The sequence below is a fragment of the Amphiprion ocellaris genome, chromosome 13 (assembly GCF_022539595.1).
Source record: "Amphiprion ocellaris isolate individual 3 ecotype Okinawa chromosome 13, ASM2253959v1, whole genome shotgun sequence".
NCBI classification, from domain to species: Eukaryota; Metazoa; Chordata; class Actinopteri; family Pomacentridae; genus Amphiprion; species Amphiprion ocellaris.
Genome location: NC_072778.1, coordinates 23,916,169 through 23,935,041, shown reverse-complemented (window position 1 = coordinate 23,935,041; position 18,873 = coordinate 23,916,169).

Sequence of the window (18,873 nt, the reverse complement as noted above, 5' to 3'; positions counted from 1 at the left end):
CTTTACAATCAAGCCTGCTCCCAGTAGTTCAGTTCACCCACCTACAAACTGTGCAATAAAAATGTAAATAATGATGCTGTACAATTTCATAGGAATTTTGCTGTAAATATTGTATTTTTTTTTCTTCTGGAAGGAGAAAATATTTATATATATCCACTGTCTGCATTGTGTGCTACTCTCTTTTTTATTCAAACTGTTCTTATATTTGCTGCTGTTGCACTGTAAATTTCCCCGCTGTGGGATCAATAAAGGTTTAATCTATCTATCTATGTCCCAGAGCACTCACTCACTGCTGATTAAAACCACTTTTAATCCAGACTTAAATGAATTTTCCTTTTTTTCTTATTAAATTCTGGTTGTGTTTTTGAAGTTTAGCCATCAGTACATTGCAACAAACACAAGCAGTCAGAGAAGCTGTAAACAAGTCAATGGCACATCATGATGCCTTGAGCTGAAAATCAATCTCAAGGATTCCTATTTCAGTTAGAGTTCAATTCACAAAGTCTGGAATATATTCAGTTCTTTCATAAAGCATTTTCCTCATAACATTTCTGTACATTCAATAAGTGAGCAGAACTGTTGCTTTGTTCATTCAAACAAAAAAGTGCAATAGAGGCGACATTTGCCACGTTTAAATGAGACCTTTAATTCCTCTTTAATTCGGAATTAAAGTTAATTCCACTTTAAAATCTCCTTGTAAACACTTAATTCCAAATTAAAAAGTTAATTCTGAATAAACTTAATTCCGAATAAACTACCTGGTTTATTCCGATGTTAATTCCGAATAAACTATTTCCTGTGTACGTTCTATTCCTGTATACAGTTAATTCCGCTTTAGTTAATTCCAGTCATTCTGCACATGCTTGGCTCCTCACGTAGCGATGACGTAGCGACGTACACAGCTTGGTCGTCTGCCTCCCTTCTCCGGTATTCTATCTCTCTTCTCCTTCTCAAGTGACACAACAGAAGTAGTACGCCATTGTCGAGTTGCTGTTTCAAAACGACAGTAAAAAGCAAAGCGAAAAGCGTGCTTATTAGTTGTTCCTCCATGTTGTTGGGGAAAAGAAATGCCACGGCAAATGGAGTTTGTTTTCTTCCAGTAAACAGGGATACGTCACGTCCACTTCCTGTCCAATCAGAATCCTTTCCAACGCCCAAGCGTTAAAGCGGAATTAAGGAAGGGGATAAATGTGCGGTCCATGTAAACCTTAATTCGGAATTAATATTTCCATGTAAACGCGAAGCACAAAACTTTAATTCCGAATGAGTTAATTCCGAATGAATAATTCCGAATTAAAAAACTTCATGTAAACATGGCCAGTGAAAACATAGCACTTGTACTGTATGTTGTCAGAAAACACAGACAGTCCGCTGTTACCCGCACAGTCAAGAGATGGTCCGAGGAAGCTGAGGAGGCTCTCAAGGACTGTTTCGACACAACTCACATAGTTGTGTCGAAACAGTCCTTAAGAGCCTCCTCAGACGTGTTCTGTGAGGATCATGGGGAGGACATCGACAACCTCACACACTGCATCACAGACTATATTAATTTCTGTGTGGATTATACCGTGCCCACCAGGACTGTACGCTGTTTTGCCAACAGCAAACCCTGGATCACTCCTGATATAAAGGCTCTCCTAAAGGACAAACTGAGTGCTTGTAGGTCAGGGGACAAGGAAGAGATGAGGTCTGTACAGAGAGAACTGAGGAGGAAGATCAGAGAGGGGAAATGCAGCTACAGGAAGAAGATGGAGGATCAGCTGCAACAGAATACTGTCAGTGCGGTCTGGAGGGGCCTGAACACCATCTCTGGCCACAAAGACGCCAAGACTGAACTGAGATGGGACCAGGAGTGGGTGAATGACCTGAACACCTTCTTTAACAGATTTGAACAGCCAGCCATCCCTCCCATAGACCAGTCCACCCTGCAGCAGCCACCACTGCATCTGTCTGCACCCCCTACTGACTGCTCCACTCCCGCTGCATTCCCCCTCCTTACGGCTCCACCACAGTTCTCCTACTATCACACCTCCCCTCCTCCACAGGGCCCCACACTCACAACCAGCACACAATCCCCCTGCCCCAACTTGTCCCTGTCGACATTCCAGGTGAAGAGAGAACTGAGCAGGCTGAAGATCAGGAAGGCCACGGGTCCAGATGGCATCAGCTCCAGGCTCCTCAAGTCCTGCGTAGATCAGCTGAGCAGGATTGTGGAGCATGTCTTCAACATGAGCCTGAAGCTGGGGAGAGTACCACAGCTGTGGAAGATGTCCTGCGTGATACCAGTGCTGAAGATCTCGCACCCCAAGAACCTCAACCACTACAGGCCAGTGGCACAAACATCCCACCTGATGAAGACCCTGGAGAGGCTGTTCCTTTGTCATCTGCGACCCCTGGTGAGCTCATCATTGGACCTGCTGCAGTTCGCCTACCAGACCGGCATAGGGGTTGATGATGCAGTGATCTACCTCCTGCACAGATGCCTCCCTCACCTGGAGAAGACGAAGAGCACTGTGAGAATCATGTTTTATGATTTTTCCAGTGCTTTCAACACCATCAAGCCTGCGCTTCTGGGGGACAAGCTGGAGCAGACAGGAGTAGACTCTCACCTCACAATGTGGCTGCTGGATTACCTCACCAACCGGCCACAGTTTGTGAGGGCAGGGGACTGTGTGTCTGACACTGTGGTCTGCAGTATGGGGGCCCCACAGGGGACTGTCCTTGCCCCCTTTCTTTTCACCCTCTACACAGCAGACTTCTCCCATCACACCACAAACTGCCATCTTCAGAAGTTCTCTGACGACTCCGCCATCGTCGGCCTCATCACGGACAGAGGTGAGGAGGAGTACAGAGAACTTAACCGGGACTTTGTGGACCAGTGCCTGCTGAACTGCCTCCAGATCAACGCGGTGAAAACCAAAGAACTGATGGTGGACTTTAGCAGGAACAGACACACTTCTCCTACACCAGTGAACATCCAGGGAATGGACAATGAGATTGTGGACTCTTACAGGTACCTGGGTGTTCACTGAAACAATAAACTGGACTGGACTACTAACAGCAATGCACTTTATAAGAAAGGTCAGAGCAGACTCCACCTACTCAGAAAACTGAGGTCCTTCGGGGTGCAGGGAGCACTTCTGAGGACCTTTTATGATTCTGTGGAGGCATCAGCCATCCTGTATGGAGTGGTCTGCTGGAGGAGAAGCATCACGGCTGCAGACAGGGAGAGACTAAACAAACTGGTAAAGAAAGCTAGTTCTGTCCTGGGGTGCCCCCTTGATCCTGTCGAGGTGGTGGGAGACAGGAGGATGATGAGAAAGTTCTTGTCTATCATGGAGGACACCCCCCACCCCCTGCAGGAAACAGTAAGATCACTGGGCAGCTCCTTCAGTGACAGACTGCTTCACCCGTGGTGTCTAAAGGAGAGATACTGCAGGTCCTTCCTTCCTGCTGCAGTCAGACTTGACAATCAAGCCTGCTCCCAGCAGTTCAGTTCACCCACTAACTGTACAATAAAAATGTATAGAAGGACACTATGTGCAATTTCACAGAAACTTTTCTGTAAACATTTATATTTCTTCTAGAAGGAGAAAATGATATCTGTGCACTGTGTGCATGGTGTGCTGCTCTTTTTCTTGCACTATTTCTTGTATTCGCTGCTGTAACATCAAAAATTTCCACCGCTGTGGGATCAATAAAGGTTTAATCTATCTATCTATCTATCTATCTATCTATCTATCTATCTATCTATCTATCTATCTATCTATCTATCTATCTATCTATCTATCTATGTTTTTAGTTCTTTGTGTGCAAAGCAATTGAGCATGGTAATTAGAAGACCCAGGCTCCACAGCGGCTTGGTGGTTAGCACTTTTGCCTTGCAGCTAGAAGATCCCCAGATCGTGTCCCTGCCTTCCCTGAATCTTTCTGCATGGAGCTTGTATGCTCTCCCTGTGCATGATGGTTTTTCTCTCACAATCCAACATGCTGAGGTTAATTGGTAACTCTTAATTGTATTTAGGTATGAATGTGATTGTTTGTCTCTATATGTAACCCTGTAATAGACTGGTGACCTGTCCAGGTGTCCCCTGCCTTCGCCCTATGTCAGCTGGGATAGACTCCAGCACCCCCGCGACCCTAATGAGGATTAAGCGATGTAGAGACAAAGGATGGATGGAAATTAGAAGACCCAAAACACTTGCAAGAGAATCATCATCTCCCATACTTCTACACATAAACTATCAGCTCAACTAAGTCTAAGGAACTAATATAATTATATAGTAGACATCCACTTGAATGATAACTTGAGCACAAACTAAATATTTAATACCTCAACTAACACAATCTGAGCTCAGATCAGTGTGCAGAGTGCCCATGACAGAAGGTATGAGGTTGGCAGAAACAGCTAACCATCCCAAGTGACTTCAGTGGTTTCACAGTCCATCCGGGTATTTTTGATGAGTCAGCTTGCTGCTGGCACTAGAACAAACATAGGAGATCAAAGACATGACAGTATATGATACATTTCACTTGATATGTGAAAATGTGGATTTGAAGATGATCCAACTGAAAAAGTCATAACGATTCATCTTTTGGCGAGCACCAGTTAGTTTTGTGGCATCCATCTAATAGTTATTATGACATTTTGGTGTGGATCAAAGTGGTTCTAGATTATCCCGGAAATCATGCTGCTAGTGTGCACTCATTGGTTTAAATGTAGGTGGTGCAACCTGTGCATAATGTATGCTTTATCCTTGAAAGGCCTACACACCTTCCCACTGGCAAGTTACCACAGTTGAAGTAATCATACAAAGACAGCAGACATGTCATATTAAGGTAAACTAGCATATGCAATGCAGCAAGACAAATGTAGTTGAGACATACTATCATACAAAAGTTTGGGGTCATTAGAAATGTCCTTATTTTTGAAAGAAAAGCAGTTTTTTTCAATAAAGAGAACATTAAATTATTCATAAATCCAGTCTAGACATTGTTAATGTGGTAAATGACTGTTCTAGCTTGAAACAGCTGATTTTTAATAGAATATCTCCATAGAGGTACAGAGGAACATTTCCAGCAATCATCACTCCTGTGTTCTAATGCTACATTGTGTTAGCTCATGGTGTTGAAAGGCTAATTGATGATTAGAAAATCCTTGTGCAATTATGTTAGCACATGAATAAAAATGTAAGTTTTCATGGAAAACACAAAATTGTCTGGGTGACCCCAAACTTTTGAATGGTAGTGTATATGAACTGCAGTAAGGGCTCAAACATCTGATTATTCAGGTTATCACTGTGTATCCTTGTAAGGGAGAAAATAGATGACAGGGATACATTTTACCGTAAACCATTCCGATCAAAATTTCAGGATGACCAAAACGTTGTTCATGCATTCTTAAACAATGGTTTCATACAAATGACCTGTAAATTACAGTGGAATCCGTAAGTGTGAGTTGTCTGACCGGATCTCAGCAGATCTTAGGGCCCCAGGGAGGTCAGGAATCACTCACAATGTCTGTCTCGTGGCAAAGACAATTTCCTGTCCCAGTAGCATAACAATGATGTGACTGAAAGGCACTAGAGCTGATCATGGCGATCAGAGCTTTCTGTTTAGCAGCGTCTCTGCAATTGCCACCACCACCAAAATGCGGATTCAGCCACTGGCACATGTGACAAAGTAAATATTTATAATAACTCATTCACTGCTGTAAACAGATACTGTGCAATGGTCATAGATGTATCCTGTTAATATAAAATGGCCCAATATATTTAAACTGTATAACGTGCTTTCAGCAAACAACACACAGTGATCTGTCAGTGTGTTTCTCTATAGACTAAAATATAAACAGCACAGCTAGCTTCATTGGTTATTGTTCTGGAGAACTGCAGATTGTGGGCCATTTAAATTATGAATAAAAACAAAAGACACATAAATTTTGTTAAATAAACACAGACGACAGCTTGCCAAATAGACATGGCTAGTATCTCTTGTTTGCTTTTCTTGTGTAAAACAACACATTATCTATTAACAGTGAACCTGTGCTTCAAGCCTGAAACACTACTACTGCAAACACAGCACCTTGGTGTTCTGAGGTTTGACAGTACGGACGTAACTCACTGGTAGCATCAGTGAGAATTGATAATATATGGTAGACAGAGTGATGACTATGACGCAATGATCAATGAAATCAAGGCTATTTAATTAAAAAAACATCTTTATGAAGACAATCTCCAGTTTAAGAGCAAATATATCAGTTCAGTTCCACCTGAATTAATTGTTTTTATCATTCAACGTTTTTAGGCTTTACTCTTCATATTATTTTGAACTCGTAATTTTGTTTTCACAAAAAATACAAGCTAACGCGGACTATATGGAAGTCATTTTCTTCTATGTCTTTCTTTCTATTTGATTCTAAATTAACCCTTGGAAATCTTTGCTCTAAATGATGATTGTAACATCAAATAGTGGAATGGGCAGAAACCAAACCACTGACAACAGCACCAACTTTTCCTGAGTCTAAACAAGTGAAAATACAGAATTTGTAGTCAGTGATAAATGTTCTTTCAGACTGGACTATTCAAGGATAAACCCACTCATACCTGCAGCCTTGAATCTCTGAAACACCCTCCAGCTGAAGCTATTTAACACTTAAGGCCAAGCTACTAAAAGGCACGCATACATCTTAAATTCCATTACTTTCCTTAAGCAGTAGAGTCAGCCACTCTGTATCAGATCAGGCATCTTGAAGCATTTAACAGTCACTGTTAGCTGCACTTTTAATTGAACTCTAAAATAGATATTGAAAATACTGAAGATGCTTCTTTAGTGAATGTAACCCTGGTAATGCAGAAGAAGTCAGCTGTATCAATGCACTGGGGAAAATGGAATGCAAACCAAATTAGCTAACTTCACCCTAGCAATAGCACACTGAAAATGTCAGTGCATAAGTGCGTCCATCTTCTCATTTGAATAAATGGATGTCAGAAATATGTCAATAAACCTAAAATCCTCCTCGAAGCATAAATGTCTGGACACTTTTCATAACAGTCTGTCTGTTGTATTAGTTTGGAAGCTATCCTTGGAATAATGTCATAAAAAGCCACCTAAGCCAATCACACAGTGGACTGTCAGACCTAGGGACTTTCCTTAGCCTAAACAAAGCCTAAAACTAGAACTTTTCCTTGGTCATCCCAAGCAAAGCATGCCAGGCTGGTTTATCTCAGCTGCTACTGCAGACTCCAAGGGGAGCAGGAGGAGAGAAAGTAAAATGGCACATAACGCATTATATGAAACAGTATGCTACAGTATTTCACTTGCTATTTCTGATGTTTACCCATTACCTTTTGTTTTTTTTTTTTAAATCTGTTTAGTGGCATTGCTTTTCGCTAGTTATTTATTACTTTTATCTGTTTCAAACAGTACTTTTAGCTGATGATTTAAACTTTGTTCACTGCCCGTAGCTGTTTGTTTACTTATTATTATTATTATTTCTATTATTGTTATAATTATTTTTTATCTATTTCAACTGTTTAAGCATTACTATTAGCTAAATGTTTCAGATATTTTTCATGCACCCTTAAATGTGAAACATGTTATGTTAAAGATGATTCAGCATAGTGGTTGCAGTAACTTATGAAATATTACAATCACACACCAATTGTTAATTATTTAGCCAATTAATAAATTAATGAATTAATTAGCTGTCAATTAATTAACACTGACAATTTTGTCATGCATTAATGCAGTTTACTATTATTATTATTATTATTATTATTATTATTATTATTATTATTATTATTATTATTATTATTATTATTATTATTGTGAGAGTCTGTTGCTCACTGGCTCTGAATACACAGACAGCTAAACCATGGATCACAGGAAGGCTGGATGTTGATCAGGATTTGGGATGGGTGTCATCACGTCTCATCCAAGCTAACAGTGGAGGGAGGCATCAGCAGACTGCTTGGATTCAGTGTGTGGGAGAAATAGAGATAAACTAAAATCAGACAAGCAAACAAATGCCGCAGTGAAGTAGTTAGCTATAGACTGCAGGTCGATTAGTCTTGTGGAAGATGTCGGTCTGAGGAATGTTCTTAGGATGAATGACGGCACGTATGAGCCTCAACCTGCATCACTGGAAGGTTTTTTTTTTTTTTTTTTTGACTGAGATTCTCCAAAAGAAATACAAACATGGACTTCACAGACTAAAAAGCCCTCTGTACCTTCAGTCCCAGCTGTGGACTTTTTTGTGCTTGGCCACTTCACCTCACTCTAACAGGGACAGCTGCTACTGAACATACACTGCAATAAGAAAAATGTTTCTGCTGGTACCTGTTCAGAAAGAAATATGAATACAGATGTACAAATGTTAACTTGCTGTTGCTGGGAAGGTTCCTCTTATAATGTTATGATCATGGCTCTGGACTCTGAGGGTAACTTGATTTTCTATAACAAACCAGATAAAACGTTCAAGCCCTTGCGGTGGCAAATAGCTTTGGTTTGATTTGGTTTGATGACATTAATGTTTAAGTTGAGATTGACAAGAAATGTTTTAACTACTACTGTGTAAATTGAATACTGCTGTTAAAAAGCACTTTATTTGTTAAAAGTGTTTGCAAACCAGATGTTACTGCATTTTTGTTCATATAACATTGCTTTTAAAATAAAAGTGCAGAATACACTACTTTTAAATTCATTATTTCATTTTGCGCAAACAATGCAAATAGTAATCACATTAATCATGTGATTAATCATGACTTAGATAGAGTGGGTTAATACCCTGGCAACAGCTGAAGTAAAATCCTGCAGCTGGGACTGGGAAGATCACAAGAATGGTTTACAGATTGCTGGAGTGTCGCCTTCTTTCCAGTGATCCAGAAAAGTCTTAAGCTTTAGAAGTTCAGACATGCAAAACATCAGTTAGATATATACTGCAAAAATAAATTTGAAATACAATTTCTTTGATGTATGGTCAGAATGCTTTAACTTTGTGTGGGTCATGTCTGTATGATACGTACAGTGTGCTTCTGGAATGAAGGGTGCCAGCCAAATGAGGTTGTATGTAGATCCTGTAAGCAAAGAGAGACCTGATTAGTTGCTTTTATTTCCCACTGATATCTCATTGATGTTGTTTATGCATTTACGTTATTCACTTACGTTCTTACTTTGGATCTCATGGGACTGGATAGTTCTCACTATCCCTTCCAACAGGAACAGCAGGAGACGTCAGTTCAAGTGGAATTACTGAGTAGTAACAATCACCGAAGAATAGCCTCAGTAAAGCCACACTATTGGAAACCTGTCATTTTATATTTCTTACTTCTTTAACATATGTATTACTGTGGAGAGGATGAATAATTACACACTGAGATGGAATTTCAAAATCACCTCAGCTCTCCACAAATTAAGGACTTTTTACTAAACACTGTACCATTATATCATCACATTACCAAATGGACATCTACAGACTCATGTAAGTCACACCACAAGCAAAGCATTCCTTGTTGTTTGCAGGTTACATTTAGATTTTAAGGCCATCATGGTCTGGGGCCCCAGGACAGATGCCCAGTCTGTTTGGTTGGTAACGTTGCCTTGGTGATGTTGAAATTAAACTGGAAACAGTGCAGTTTCAATACACAAAAAATAAATTTCAATATAACTAAATGTAATTCTTGTGAACAGAGATCACAGTAGGAATGCTAACATAGAGGGGAGTACAGAGACAAGAAAACCCCCCAAAAAACAAAAAAAAAACAAATTTTAATTCAGCAGGTTCAGGTATTATGTGGATTAATGGGGCAGAAATGTATCAGGTTTATGACCTGGGAGTGAGGGCTAACTAGCACTTTTATATCCATATTCTAATGTAAGAGAACTCATGATGTGGAGTGATGTCATAAATTACAAACCAGCAGAATATTGTAATATAATGGGGGAAAAAAAGTGCTTAATACTTTTTCTTAGCCCCTTTTCGTTGTATTTTATAACTGAGAGAATGCATTAAGCAACCAAGCATGAAACCTAAATGTAATATCGACTCCTGTCCGCAATTTGTCAAATCTGTGAAATATACGGCAGCATGAAAATATCCAGCACCACCATTTATGGAGGCTTTCATAAAACATATTCTTTGGTAATAGTGTTCTGCAGACAGCCTTATGTATTATTGAACATTTCTCATTTTCATTCAAGCAACTTGTAAGTCCTTCACGCACACACACAAAAACACACACATACACACCCACACACACACACATGCACAGATGTACAAAAGCCCCTACAACATTTTGCAAGGGAATTAGTCACCCTGTCCTTTGCAGCCAATTTTCCATGGCTACTCATGGCATTTATCAAAGCAGAGCGGTGCAGGTAAATGTGCACTTGTCAAGCACTTTTATTGAGCTTTATTTACTGCAAATTCTCTCTGAGCTCACCAAACCTCCACAAACTCACACTAACATGAGCAGACACTGATCCGGAGATGAGGTCGCTCAGAGGTCACTGCTAATCATAATAACCATCCTGTTGTTAGTGTGGCTGATTACATTATTACCTTCTTGTGGCTCAAAGACACACTGATCATGTTTCCTTTATCTCACTTTTAATGTCACTCACACTGTTTTGTCTTTCTGTCTCCCTGCTAATTTGTTTTTATTCATCTTGAGCTGTTTAGTCAAATCATTTATACTAAGGATAGGAAGGACATGTCCACCCACTTTTACAGTGTGGGAATTGGGCCTTTAACAGTGTCTGATGTGTCTATCATATTTCTGAAAGGGAAAAAATCCACTTGATGCTGTTAAGTTCAACCAGTTTTAACAGTAGGTCACTCTAAAAGCAAGAGCAGAACAGTGGATTTGTTATCCTGGAGTGATTATGTCCTACTAAGAAGAATTGCATGTGTATCCAAAGGCAAATTATTTTATTCACCTGTTGTCCAAAAACTATTAGATACACTGAGCCACACTCTTGCCCCTGGTGGCTGTTTTTATGTCACAAATAACTAGAAAAGCACTAAGAGAATGCAGTACTCCGCCAAGGCTGCTCAGTTGACGTATCATTTCCAGCGGATGAAATCTTTAATAAAAAATTACCTTGCACTGAGCACAGGCATGTGTTATGCATGTGCATGTTGTGTATGGATACCAAAATGCATGTAAATTACTCTTATAAAGGTCTGTTGATCAGTTCATGACTTTTGGCAAGCCTTTGTTTTGTTAGTATTAAAATAACAGTTCCCTCCAGAATTTTATTTTGAAAGCGTATTTTTAATGTCACAGGCTTTTATTTTGTCACCATTCCAGTGGCACAGGAAGTGTTTATCTAAGAAGTGGTTTCTTGACATGACGAAGACGCTGCCGAAAAGTCCGAAAATTCACGTAAAGATGAAAGAAAACGGTTCTACGCTGTTGCTGTCTAGCAAAGGATGTGTATAAACTTATAAGCACCTAGCTGGAATGGGGACAAGCTCTTATGGTGTTTCCTGAAGAAAGGAGTGAAGGACAGAAAGGTGAATTTGTGTTCAAAATAAGACTGATGGCTGAAGGTAAATAAAGGCTTTGTGAAACATCAGGAGCTTCACCATTTTCTGGCTGGGGTTTGCTACATTGCGTGACCTAAATATGTAGCGGGCGGCAGGAGTTGATGGGACTCAGAAACACCCCACAGTTTAATCATTTGTTTCTTGTATGATTTCCAGTTGAAAAATCATAGTCAATTTGTATTTGGATCGCAATCATGTGATCATCGGCAGGTAACTGACACAGTGTTCATGTCATGGTTACAGTGACGCCAGCAGCTATATCTGGCAATGGGAAATCCTTAACAAGCCATAGATCCCGACTATAAGTTGCATCACTGCCAAAATCTAATCATTTGGTCCTTGTTTCATTTGTGACCTTCCCTGAAAATTTCATCCAAATATGTTAGTCCATTTTTGAGTAATGTTTCACACAGGCAGACAGACAGACAGACAGATTCATAGACAGACGTACGCCGATCGTCACATTACTCCGCCGTTCCTTGGCGGAGTAATAATAAAAACAATTAAAATATGAACAAAACTAAAAGAATATGTAAAAGAAAGTTGCGTGAGTGTGTGTGTGTGTGTGTGTGTATGTATGTGTGTGTGTGTGTCATCAGAATGCTTTTTTAAAACAACAGTGTGATAGCGCCAATTACAGTGAAATTGTCTCGAGACGCTTTACAGAACCCATATGCCTGACCCTTTAGAGAGACTATGCTGATGATCAGTCCTCCAAGTGAGATGGGAGATTCTCCATGTAGCTCATTATTTTATCCTTTAGGTTATTGTTTCCAGAAGTATGCACATGTACATTTCTGAGGGCCACATGTCAAATAGTAGAGCAGATAAGTTTAATTTTTTAAAAACAAAATTGTACAAACAGTGATACAAGCTTGAAATCCAGCACAGTGATTTCCAAGGATATTCAAAACAGCTGAACAGACCTAAAACAAAAATGTTGCTTTTTTTTTTTTTTTCAAAATCAAAATGGTAACAAATTGCAACTGCTGGAAATACTTACTCTTCTAGAAATTTGTTTCAGCTATTAGCCACATCCTTTGGATGGATTACTGGTCTTCAGTGCTTCCCCAGCTTTCACTTATTGCTCCAAAGAATGACTAGTGCACAGCAACAGCCACACTCTGGTACAATGTATTGGCTCATGAGCTAAAGTACTTGAATGTAACCCACAAAGAGTATCTCTGTTTGACAGAGTATGTTTTTTTTTCCAGATTTCAAAGTTCCTGATATTAACATTTACACACTAGACCTGCTTGATCCATGAAGCCACTTGTTCAAGGAGTTATTGTCGTACACTGCAAGGGAACATTAGTGATAATCACTGTTCTGAAACCCAGCATGGGATCCAATGCTAGCTAAGAATGATTTAGTACCAGACTTAGTGTCCCAAATGCTGCTTTAGCCAACCCCTGATTAAAACTATCACACCTGAATGGACATAATTTGTCAGTACAGGAGAGCTGACCAAAGAATAACAGGGTTTTGTATCAGGATGTTATCAGGGTGGTGTATAGGTCGCACTGGACTTGAATGGCGCTGGATGAACAGTCTGACTTTGTGTAGGGTAATGAACCTAGGTTTATCCCATATAGGAAAATGCTCATTATATAGGATGGTAAAAGGATAAACACTTGGGTCTTAATATATCAATGAATGCCAAATCTGCAAGTAAATGTCTGCATACTAAACTGGCCAAGTGCTGCCTTTGTCAGATAGACAAAAAAGAAGGCCTTTCTTTCCCTCTGTCAAATCCCAAGATTATTGTGGAAGATGAAAATAATATTTGGGGATAAACATTGTTCGATTTCTTTCTGTTAACCAACTACCAGTCAAGCTGGACCCCACAAGGCCTGATGATGGTACTGAGATTGAGAACACTTTGAGGAGACAAAAAGAGCAAGATTATGGGCGGTACAAGCTTGTTTAACAGCACCGAGTTACAAACAGCCTGAGAAAAGGGCAACTTTTTTCAGCCGTCATAGATTAGGGCAGCACAAAAAGCAAAATACCACAGTAAATGTAAGGCCACAGATGAACAGAATGGTGATAAAGTTAATGAAGAAGTGACTATGAACCTGAATAAGAGATCGAGTGAATGTAGAAACATACTCAGTGATGGCTGCTTTATATAACCAAGAAACAGCCCATCTGAAATTTCAAGAGGACTAGAAAGAAGCAGGGACAAAAAAGGAGGATACATACCTCATCCCTCTGAACCTGGTGACTGCAAGTAAGAGCTCAGAACCGCCAACATTCCAACTTTGTGACCTTTATATGCTCAATGGGAAGAGCCTGATTCAACTTGGTATCAGCTCCTCTGATGTCCATGCCACATGACTAAAGGACCAGCTGCTTTCTTTCATATCTCACCCAGAAGCTCATCGTTGCTTGACGTTAGGAAGGATGTAGGATCAATCCTAGCACAAGCAATTATGAACATGTTGAGGTCCAGTTAAGTTTATTTATTTATTCATATCTTTTTTTATATATTATTTTTGAATATTTACTTATGTTCAGGTATTCAAGCATTTACTTGTGGAAACACAGATCATTGGACTTATTTTATAGACTGTGTCATACACATAACTTATGATGGGCAATCTCAGAAAAGAATGTAAGCATTTTCATTTCCAGAGCAGAACAAAATCATGCATTCTGTTTCACGCCATGTCTCAAAATTCAGTTTTGTTTGAAACTGTTATATTTGATGTGTTATTTCAATAATACCTAAATAGGTGTTTTTTTTTGTTTGGTTTTTTTTTTTTTTTTTAACATGTATTAAATAAATTAATCCAGAAGCCAATTTTGGCACCAATATAACGCAGATCTACCAAGTGCACCCAGTTTAATCATGGATTTTTAGGCGACCAACAGATTTATGAGGTACCCTACGCCACTAAACTGGTAACATGAGATCTGACTTCTCTTTCTTTGATTTTTCTTTTTTTCCGGCAAAGGCAAGGCACCATTTTGCACAATCTTAATGGCTCTCATTCCCATTTAAGTCACGATCTTTCAGCTTTAGAAATGGACAGAAAAAGCAACAGGGCTTCCTGAAGTGTCGGGATGGTTCTAACCACTGGTTGACCATCCCGACAAGAAATACATAATCAAAAATGAAAACCAAATGTCTTTAGAACTCTGACAAACTGAAGCCTGCCAACCTGGTCAAATGCTTTCTGGCATTAAGGGAGATTACACTGCTAGGAATGTTATTCTCTTGAGCCAAATGGACAGAATGCTTTTAGAACTAAGGAACAAGTAAATTAAACAATGAGCCTTGTTGTAGTTGCCTGTAGCATAAATCAAATTATCAGTCACCAGCTACAATGCAAAACAAGACCTCATAGAGCTGAGGTATGATATGACAAATGTGAATCCTTCCAGATGTGTAATACATTATCGTGGGCACACCTGACCTGCTGTATCTGCCCTCCAAATGTAAATACAGGTGGAGACATTTTCGTCTTCAGACCTCACCACCTCCGTTTGACATGCCAAAGTTCTCTTGATTAAATTATGTTAAAATATTAATTATTCTATTAATGTGCAGGTCTAATTATTTGGGATGCGCCATTGACCTCGGTTGTCATTGCATTCAGACAGCAACACGTTGTTGTGTTTATTAATTCATGAGGAACAGCCTGCTGCTAATGATTTGGAGCCTTGTAAATTAATCCCTCATTTCTCACTCAGTCTCTCTCTTGGCCTCTGACAGTCTTTTTCATGTAGCACATGTACAATGCAGCTCAGATCAAATATCTGTGGATTGTGAAGTACTTGACAGGAAATGAATGTTTCATCTGTGTCTGCTGGAGAACATTTAAATGCTGCATCATTGTTTTGTTCTCTGTAAAAGCCCAAGCTAAATTGCTCAGAAAATGTGTTTGGCAATTTTCACAGCTTCCTGCCTGGTGGAGTTTAACATGTGTTATGTTTGCCTGTGAATTTGACCAGGAACAGTCAGAGGGTCATTAAAGGAAAAGGAGAGTTAGTCAGTGTACTAATATTACTCTGATGTTTTACAGGCATATTTGGGAGCCTGTAAAAACAGAAAGAATAAATATGAAAGATCTGTAAAATTTTGCATCAATATTGTATTGACTTTGCACCTGCACTTTAATACCTGTGTTGTTTGGCAATGATGGGCTACTCATTGGGCAATCAACCACTCAGAGATAGGAGGCAGTGGCTAAGGGCGTGTTTGATGTAATGGAAGAGAATCAGAACTACCAGAAGCATCACCTGAAGCACAGTCACACTAGCTGCATATTTCCAATGCACACACTGTCAAACATTAAACAGGAATGGAATCAACTCATTTTTAATTTAAAAATGTTTCATTTATTTTAGCTTATTTCAACCCAAAATGCGTGGTTTTGATTTCCAGACTTCAGAACTTAAAAACATGATTTGTCCTGATTTTAGTTTGTCTAGCTTGAACTGATTAGCTGAATAAATAAACTGAGTGAGAGTTCAATCAAATAAATTAGTTCTGTTCTAAAAGAAACAAATCCAGCAAATTAGCAGACTTTCCAGCGTGCATTGTTTGAAAGGTGAAATGCTTCAGAGACTTTATGCAGTTTAAAGAAGACATTTGTGAATGAAGCTTTGTGTGTCATTAATATAATGAAGTCCTGGTCATTCATTAACCTATAACATAACGATGCAAAATGTGAGAAGATTAATGGTAAATTCAGCTAAGAGATCAAAAGATGGCTTAAATTAAGTATTGACCCTGGAACAAAGAAACAGTGGAAAAGATATTTTGTCTGGGAACTAACAAAAAATCTTTTTACTATGTTTCCATTTTTAATGAAATTGAATTCAAGGAATCCAGGCTTAGACCCCAGTAGGATGAGGTCCTGTTTCTTCGTCATTTCATCAAATCGCCATTTCTAGGCATGGAAGCAGACCCATTTGAATCAAGAAAGAAAGAATTCAAAGGAATTTAAATGTTTGGAACCAGGGAAATTCCCTTCTAAATGTTAAAGTCTGACGTATCATTGTCATTACAGATGATTACACTCAGTTGGCACTGATCTGTGAAGTGTACTGTGGAAATATGTGACACGCGAATTGCTTTGCCTTCAACTTTTACTGTAACTGAAAGTCCTTAGAAGGTGCTGCTGAACATGTCAGGGTCAGGCACAATAGATCTATCTCTCTGTAATGTTTGTGGACATCAAGGTTTTAACACAGCTGTAAATATATTTAAGGATTCCATAAGTGGTGGCAGGTGCCTGTCGCGCCTCTGCTCTTGCTGAAAAAACCTAACACTGTGAAGCAAATCAAAAGCAGCTGAGACGTGAAAGTCTGTGAAATGTGAAGGTCAAATTTGTCCTGTTTACTGTGATGGGTCTGAGATGAAAGCAGCAAAAACACTGTGTCACTGTAGATCAGGGCTTGCAAATGTGAACACAAATACACACCATATTCACACCATCAGCAACAGTAGAGTTAGTCAACACCATCTGTGGTGTCTGTTTATTCCTCTCTGTGATAGAGTCCTCATCAATAGAAATCAGGTTGGCTGAAATTGCTCAATAAAAGCTGCAGGTAAAGCTATCACTCATCTGTGTGTGTATCATTGCATTTGTGTGAAAGTGTGAGTGTCTGCACACATAATAATTACTGCCAACACTGAAGTCTGAGTCTTTCTGATCTAAATCTCTTTGATAAAAGGTATTTCTGCCTCCCTCACGGAGGATTTATTTGGATTCCAGGCTCAGGTAAAAGTTCTATTACCACAGTGTAAAAATATTCCATTACAAGTTAAAGCCACTTTTACGTTGTGCATGATTGAGCAAATTTGCACAAAGTATTGAAATTAAAAGCACTTAGCTTTTTTAAAAATATATTTAGCTTATTATCACTGATGCATTTTAGTAAGCTGCATTTTATATGGATAAGGTAGAGCTGGATTTGTCTCTTTTGTAATGGACTACAACTAATGAATGTCTTCATAATTCACCAAACTGATGACTATTTGTTTTATATATATATATATATATATATATATATATATATATATATATATATATATATATATATATATATATATATATATATATATATATATATATATATATATACAGAGAGGCCATCATGGTTACACAGAGATGAACTGACTCCATTACGATGTCTGTTGTGTTGAATCAAACATCAAAAATAATATTAATAATTAAAATGAAAAACAGCAAAACTTGAGGTATAATTTTCATTAAAAAATTAATTCAAAATCAAAATAAATGCAGGTTAACTTTCAGTTTGGACCAAACGGAACAGTATTTCCCCCTAAAATTCAGTGGAGTAGAAGTCAAGTGGCATAAAAATAAATACTGCAGTCAAAATGCACAACTGCCTTCTTGATTACTCGACTTTGGTCATTTTACTTGCATCGATATCTGCTATCACATGACAACGTGCATGCTGGCTTACAAATCAAAACACCTCCCCCTTTCTGTGGTTCTGACTGAGGCCTGATAGTTAAAAAAGAACAGATGGGGTCTTAAAAAGAGTGAAGCAGCAGCTACTGTAACATTTTCATGTGTCCCATTAGTCTATGAATTGTGGGTAGGATTATCCATGGGAGGGGGTATGTCAGGAACAGCCTTACTCATTCCAATGGTCCCAGAGGTGGTGGTAGTTCTAGATTTTATTCTCACCAAAATGTGCTACATCAGCTTCACAGAGGGAAAGAGCAGATGAAGACAGCCACCTCTCTGGTGGGCCAAGTGTGCAGAGGTTGGAGCCGAGCTGCAGGATGGTTCTCAGTCATGGAGTAGGTGTTCTGGCATCCTTCTTTGTTCTGGCATCCTTCTTTGTTCTGGCATCCTTCTTTGTTTACCTTGCATTCACATAGCTTTTGCGCACTGTTGGCGGTCTTTCAGGTTTTTTGTCTTTTTTTATTCAACAGTGTATTTACATCTCTACACATTTGTCAGCACGCATAGAAAGACATTATTTAATAAAAAGTGCAGTTATCTGTTTGGCATTTCAATATTTAAAGCAAGATTATCCTTGCACTATATGGAATTTGCAAATGAAAACCTGCCTGTTGTATGTGTTTTCCCGAACAGTGTTTCTCTATGGAGTTGCAGGGAAGGAAAGTAACAAAAAAGGGCAACTTCAAAATACAAAGACTGTAACTTTTGTCTTCAATGTCTGAAACTTCACAGTAGCTTCAGATTTTGAATATATTTTTGCAGGAGAGGATTGCTGTAGATTTTGTTCTTCATAAATTTAACTGAAATTGCACTTTTTAGTTTGTTTGGACTAGCCCACTACTCTCTGTTCAAGTCAATGAAATGAAATAG